The 7004-nt window shown below is 40.4% G+C and overlaps 2 long non-coding RNA genes across 2 annotated transcripts; both read left to right on the top strand.

Moving 5' to 3' along the window:
* The first annotated feature begins 1680 nt into the window (after positions 1 to 1680).
* On the top strand, positions 1681 to 3075 carry LOC311485577. Its single transcript, XR_014698972.1, has 3 exons — positions 1681 to 1766; positions 2515 to 2544; positions 2713 to 3075. It is a non-coding gene; the product is annotated as an uncharacterized lncRNA (long non-coding RNA).
* Positions 3076 to 3480: 405 nt separating this feature from the next.
* Positions 3481 to 5193, top strand: LOC311493854. The gene is made up of 2 exons (XR_014699254.1): positions 3481 to 3675; positions 3800 to 5193. It is a non-coding gene; the product is annotated as an uncharacterized lncRNA (long non-coding RNA).
* The last annotated feature ends 1811 nt before the right edge of the window (positions 5194 to 7004 follow it).

Here is a 7004-nt window from a genome sequence, read left to right as displayed (position 1 = left end):
CAGCCACATGTTTGTTCTCATTTCAATGTGTTTCTATTTAATTTAATCTTCAGATAGATAGATAGTCACATGCACAGTTATACATAGTACAAAGCAGAGTGAAACGTATTGTCGTACCTGCAGCCAGTAGTAAAAAAAAAAATATATATAAGTACTACAGTAAACAGTAGTTTGCACACAAGGTAAGCAATATAAGTGTAATGTACACCGAGAGAAATAAAATAGAATCACGTCATGCTGCGTCACAGGATATCTGTTTTTCATGTTCTAAGTGTCACCGTCACCAGATCTAGGGGAAATCTGGACAAGCAGCAAGGGTTACACAGGCTTGGAAGCGCTGCATAACTGATACTTAAAATAGGTTGAATCTGAATCTGTGAATCAACAGAGAGAGGACTGAAGTTAGCGTCTTGCTCGTGGCTGAAGTTGTTTATTCTGACACACAATTATTCACAATCACATTCCATCTTAACTCTCTGATTAGTGAATGTGAACTCATCACCAAAATATTGAGTGTAACCAGGCTCATAATAAAGCCTAAATATAACTGCACATAAATTCCACGTACAATCCTGCTTAACTCATCTTACACAACCATCATATAACAAAACATTTCTACAACATTCCTACATGTTATGATCATTCACTCTCTCTCCCTCTCTGTCTATCTCACTCATACACACACAAACCTGTACGTGCTCCTTTAAAAACAGCGTTTAACAAAATGAAGGTACCACACCGGGAACATGAACGTAATTTGAACGTAGCATTTCTCTTAACGCTGCTTCCTAGCTGCTAGCTGATCCTCTCAACACTAACTCAACACATTTCCTCATGTTGCTGAAGGCTAATGTTACTTAAACTCATCCTAACAACACTACAGTGAAAACGAAGTTCACAAAAACAATTCAGCTCGCCGACAAGTATCTTGACAATTAACTACAAAACAAGCTTACTATACTTTGTGTGTCACAATCAGGTCATAACATTACTTAACATTTTCTAAAGCTTTCACATTATATATTGAACCATACTCAATGCAGAAAAATCAGTTTTACCGTACCTGTGAGTTAACAGAGAGAGGACCAAAGTTAGCGTCTTGTTCATGCCTGAAGTTGTTTATTATGAGCTGCACATGAGCCAAGCTAGGTAGCTAGAGTCTCCCTAATGAATCCACAGCAGTACTAGAGCACCACCTACAGTGTAAATGTGTATTACCTTGATGTAAATCTGAATGTCTGTGTAAAATGTCAGTAAGAATGAATGGTGTCTGTTTACATTAAGAACTAAATATTGTGTTTCCAACCTACTACACAAGGAGATTGATGTTGTAAAGAACAATCTGGACTTCACCTCCTTTTTACTCAGATAAATGAACTAAAGGAGAAGAAGAAGCTGGAGGAGGAGCTGGAGACCAGAAACAAAGAGCTGGAGGAGATAAAAGATGAGGTGAAGAACAAGCTCATAGACATGGAGAGAGAAGTATTTTATTCACACACATCATTCTCATCAGAAACAACAACATCCAGAGAAAAATCCAGAGTCCAGATATACAAGTCTAAAATCTTTTCTATGACTACGTCCTTCAGATTAAATGTCAAATGTGTTGTTTAGTCTGACATGAAGAAACAGAATCAGTGATGATAAAATCTATTTTATTTGACTTTAATAAATTCTTCCAGTTGGAGGAAAACAAAGCTGCTGCTTCCAAGACTTCTCATCAGTCTCCACAGCCCTTTGATTCCAACAGCCAGAAGGAGGAGGAGGTTAGTAGTTTCTATCAGATTCTTTTCCAGCCACATGTTTGTTCTCATTTCAATGTGTTTCTATTTAATTTAATCTTCAGATCATTTTCATGTTCTAAGGAGGTTGATGTTGGTGGTCAACATCTTCTCTCTGCTTGGTAGATTTGTAAGGTAGTTCCTCATGTTTCCCTGTGTATCGGAGTTCTTGTCTAGCTTTTGGTTTTTGGATTTCACCTGTTTTTGGATTTGTGGTTTTGTATACCCTGCAACTCTTTCTGTTCCATCTTTTTTCAGTTTTCAGTAAAGTTCTTTTGTCCCCCCCCCCCCCCCCCCCCCCGTGTCTACATTTGGGCCCTACCTCCTCTCCACAACACAACATAACATATAAGAACACATGGATGATGACTGAGACCAGAAGGACAGCTTTTAAAGTCTCTTTGTTGGTCGCTTGTCTGTTCTGGAACTGATTCTAACATCTTTTATTGATTTATAAAACTCTTTTCTTCTATGCTATGAACCATTTTCATCTGTTGCATTCTGTTTCTTGTAAAGTGCTATCAGAGTGTTTCCTTACACTAAATGATTTTGGTTCAACATACTAAGGTTTGTCTGTCAGCTCTTTTATGTTTTATGAATCCCACGTAGAATCTTTTTTTTTTTCTTTTACTGCTTTGAGTGAGAACACATGAGACAACATTCATGAAGGAGGTCCATTGTTAATCTCATCTTCTCTTTCTGTCTTCTCTCTCCTCATGTGGACGATAAAAAGAAGACCAAAGAGGAGGAGAAGAAAGATGAGGTGAAGAACAAACTCATAGACAGAGAGAAGTACCAACTCACAGAAACATCAACCTGCAGCACTTTTTACTTCAATGTTTATTACAAATAAAATATGAACCAAAAACTATTTAGTTCATATCAATGAGTGCAATAAATGAAATCTCTTTTCATCTCTACTTTCTCCCAGTTGACGGAGCAGAACAACCAAGGAGAGGAACAACAAGAGAAATGTCAAAATGACAAAGATGAGCTGGAAACCAACAACACAGAGGTTCATTGTTTCTTACAATTACTGTCTTTTTATCTCCACATCATAAATTATTAGAGATTCAATGAACAACTTTCAGTAAGAGAGTAGTTTACAACTTAAATCAGAATACCAATAAAAGTAAATGTTTCTCTTCATGTTTCTCTGGAGGAGAAACCCAACACAGAGGTTCTTCTTTTTTACCCATAATCATCAGCTCTAACTTTTTAGTCAACTTCAACAAACATCCTTCCTGAAAACACCCAAACCTCACACTAGAAACATGACTGAGAACACATGGACGTTAACTAAGACCAGAAAGACTTCTCATTGGCCGTCTGTCTTTTATTGGTTTATAAACCTCTTCATGTTCTAGGTCCTACCTCCTTATCAGATTGATGTTTGATGATGAAAAGTTATCTGAATGATTGACTGATAGAACATGAAGCTGACTGATGTGAAAGGACTAATCTGTGGATGTCGTCTCCTCCCAGTCAGAGGAAATCAAACCTGAACTAACACATCTTCATCATTCTCTGACAAAGCAGAACAGCAGCAGCTCAGACAGTGAGGAGACGTCAGAAGACATCACTGTGGTCGTTAATCACGACTACAACTTTATCTGTCTCAGAAACATGTCTGATCAGGTGATGTTGCTTTAAGTGTCAAAATCTATTTTCTTTCTTTTTTTTTTCTTAGAAAATATTGATGCAACAGATTTAATAGACACCAACATTCATTTGTTCCTGTCTCTGTGTCTCATTCTTCTTCTTGTCTTTCATTTCCGTCCTGCAGGACAAACCACTGGGAGGACGTCAGTTAAAAGTACAGATCAACAATGGAGAACCCATCACATACACATTTGATCAATCAGATGAACTCAAGAATAGAAAGTCTGTTACTGTGAGTCTTTCTAGATGTTTCATTGATGTTGTTCTATTTTCCATTTTCTTACTTTTCCTTCAGTTTTTCTAATTATTATTTTCTGACTGTGACTCTGTGACCTTTGGGTTTACTACATTTACAGCTATTCCGTCCAGGCGATGAGGAGCATTTCGGTGAACTTAATGGACTGGTGTGGACAGACCTGAAGTCCTGGAAGCCTGGAGACAGAGTCCAGGTCACTCTGCAGTGAAATAGTTCCCAGTTGAACTCCTTCAATAAAGTTCAGTAATCCATCAAACAGCAAACATTCTAGATGAGAAACAGCACGACTCAGATCTTCCTGCAGAAACCACACACTGCAGAGAAAGTCTCTGGAAACACTTGGCTCCATTTTATTGGATTAGTCAAGTTTGATGTGAACGTTGGTTTGTTTAAAATCTCCTCAAAGCTCTTCAGTGATTTACTGTCATTCTGTTCACTGTCATGGTTTTGTGTTAAATTTTCCTGTATTCAGTTTCCTGTTTTATTTAGTTAAGTTCATGGTTTCCTGTCTTGTGTTGCTCCCTGTGTTTCCTCCTTTGATTATATTGGTTTCTCCTTGTGTGCTTCTCCTTGATTTGGTTCACCTGTATACTTGTCATGTGCCATGTTCATGTTTCCTAGTCTTGTCTTGTCATGTTTGGATTACTGGCCATGTCTGCAGCGCCTTTAGATTTGTTTCTTCATTAAATACTTTTGTCGCTAACTCCTGCCATCATAGATACGTTATTGATTAGGTATCCAGTAGCATCAGTGCAGAGAGACAGGAGGAATCACACGTCAGTGTTACAGTTCCTGGGTGAAGGGACAAGCCAGCAGATTACTGTTTCCTGTTTTTCAGGAGAAATGAAGAGCAGATCGATATGTTTTCACTGGCAGCTCTGGAGTTAATTTAATCACAATAAATCACTTTAACATAACTCTCATTTGTCATTACCAACACAACAATACTTAATGGCAGTATTACGTGTATGTGTGTCTCTCTCTCTCCTGCTCGCTCCTCTCTTTGTTCTGCAGGTGAGAAATGGAAGACTGGCTGCCACCTGTGAGCTCCAGAAGAGCTGTGGATTGGCCCACCCTCCAGCCAATCAGAGACAGAGGACACCCTTTTTAAAAGCCTCTCTCTCTTGTGTTGCTCTCTGAGCCTTTCTTGCTTTGTGTGGTCTGGGAAGGTTTGTGGTGGGGAGGTAGGACTGAGGTCAGGCTGGGGTACCCCATACATTCACACACGTAGACAGAAACTGTTACCACACTAGGTTATGGGTTGTTGCCACCGTTGTATTTTTATTACTTTCAGATGTTTTTTAGATAAGAGTCAGGCCTTTTGTTCTCTTTTTCTTTCCTCACAGATAGGATGAGCTAGGCCCTATGTTTTGTACTTTGTTTATTTTGTTCGGCACAATCCCCACAGTTCCCCTCCCCCCACATTTTTTCAAACCTGCATTCATTGTTTAGCTTTTCACTTAAAAATTGTAAATAAATCTCTTTTTGACTGCATCCCATCCTCCCTGGGTTCTTTCTTTGTTGGTTGTCAGCGTTATTGTTTCTGCTAAAAAAAAAAAAAGGAAACATAACAGGAAGTATTTCAAAAAGCACAATACAGCATAAACCATTGTTTCATGAGGAATATCAACCTCTAACCATATCACTGGATATTATTCTCAGTCATTCTAACACATCTTAATCACTGAGTTTAAAAGGCAAAAGAGCTGGTCAGAGAAAGTTTAACCGTAGCTTAACAATGCAATCTGAAAACGCATGAAATCAATAAATTTAACAATATGGTAACGCACACAGGAAAAGTAACAGTGGTACAGGAGTTCTAGTTCAAGTGTCACTACAGGGGCAGCAGCCGTCCATTACAGTTTACCACATCTGCTATGCTAGTACTCATGTAAACTACACTGAAAGTGTAGAAAATACATGTATACGCCGAGGCTATGACCCTTTTTAACAAGTCCTAATCATGTTCATCAAATTAATAATCATGTTTGTGTTTGTTATTGTTTTTTTGTTTTTTTAACATTGAACTGACCTGTTTTTCAGGAGAAATGAAGAGCAAATCAATATTTTCACTATCAGCTCTATGAATGAGGAGGATCTTCCTCTTCACCAAAAATAGACACTTCCAGCGTAATCAAAACCCTACTACTGCCACCTATTGGTCTAACCATGCTACGGCATGAAATTATTTAGTGGACTAATAGCTAATACTCCTTCAAAAAAGGTCAATATTAAAAATAAACATTTTGTGCAGGTCACATCAGCACCCCTTGAATACAAAATATAAAAAAGGTCATGAGGTAGATATGTATATACAAATGTGTAAATAGTATACACAACAGACAGCAGCCTGTCACTGAATGATCTTCTCTGCCTGATCATGGTGGTGGACATTGTATATGATGGACCTGAGTTTGTTCAAAGTCTTTTCCTCTGCCACCGACGTCAGGGACTCCAGCTCTCCTCCTACCACAGAGCCAGCCCTCCTTCTTACTGCTGCCTCCCCAGCACACCACAACATAGAAGAGGACGCTGGCAACGACAGTCTGATAAAACATCTACAGCAGCAGCTTCCAGCAGACGTTAAAGGACCTCAACCTCCTGAGGAAACAGCTGAGCGGTCCAGTTTATGATCCAGCTGTAGACCCAGGTTCTCGTAGGTCTGAACAACGTCCCCACAGTCCCTGTTGATGGATACAGCTACAGGTTGGGCCTGGACATCTGGAAGTCTAATGGACAGTTGTATAATGTTGACATAGTGTGATAATTAAAGGGATATTTACATTACACTGGATATTAGACCCAGGTTTACTCCTCCTTGAACCGTCACCTTATCGTGGTGGAGGAGTTTGAGTGTCCTAATGACCCTAGGAGCTATGCTGTCCGGGGCAATTTGCCCCTGGTAGGGTCTCCCAAGGCAGATTGGTCTTAGGCGAAGGGCCAGACTAAGAACGGTTCAGAAGACCCTTGATGAAGAATAAGAACAAGAGAAAGTGTACCCGGCCCGGAGGGCTACCGGGGCCCCACCCTGGAGCCAGGCCTGGGGTTGGGGCTCGTGGGCGAGCGCCTGGTGGCCGGGCCTTTATCCATGGGGTCCGGCCGGGCCCAGCCCGAACTGGTGACATGGACTCGCCTCCCTGTAGGCCCACCACCCGCAGGAGGATCATGAAGGGTCCGGTGCTTTGTGGATTGGGCAGCAGACCAAGGCGGGGGCCTTGGCGGTCTGATCCTCGGTTACGGAAGCTGGCTTTTGGGACATGGAATGTCACCTCTCTGGCGGGGAAGGAGCCGGAGCTTGTGGAAGA

Source organism: Chelon labrosus (assembly GCF_963514085.1).
Source record: "Chelon labrosus genome assembly, chromosome: 1".
NCBI lineage: Eukaryota > Metazoa > Chordata > Actinopteri > Mugiliformes > Mugilidae > Chelon > Chelon labrosus.
The sequence above is the reverse complement of the archived record's forward strand: the minus strand, read 5'-3'. Positions and strand labels throughout refer to the sequence as shown.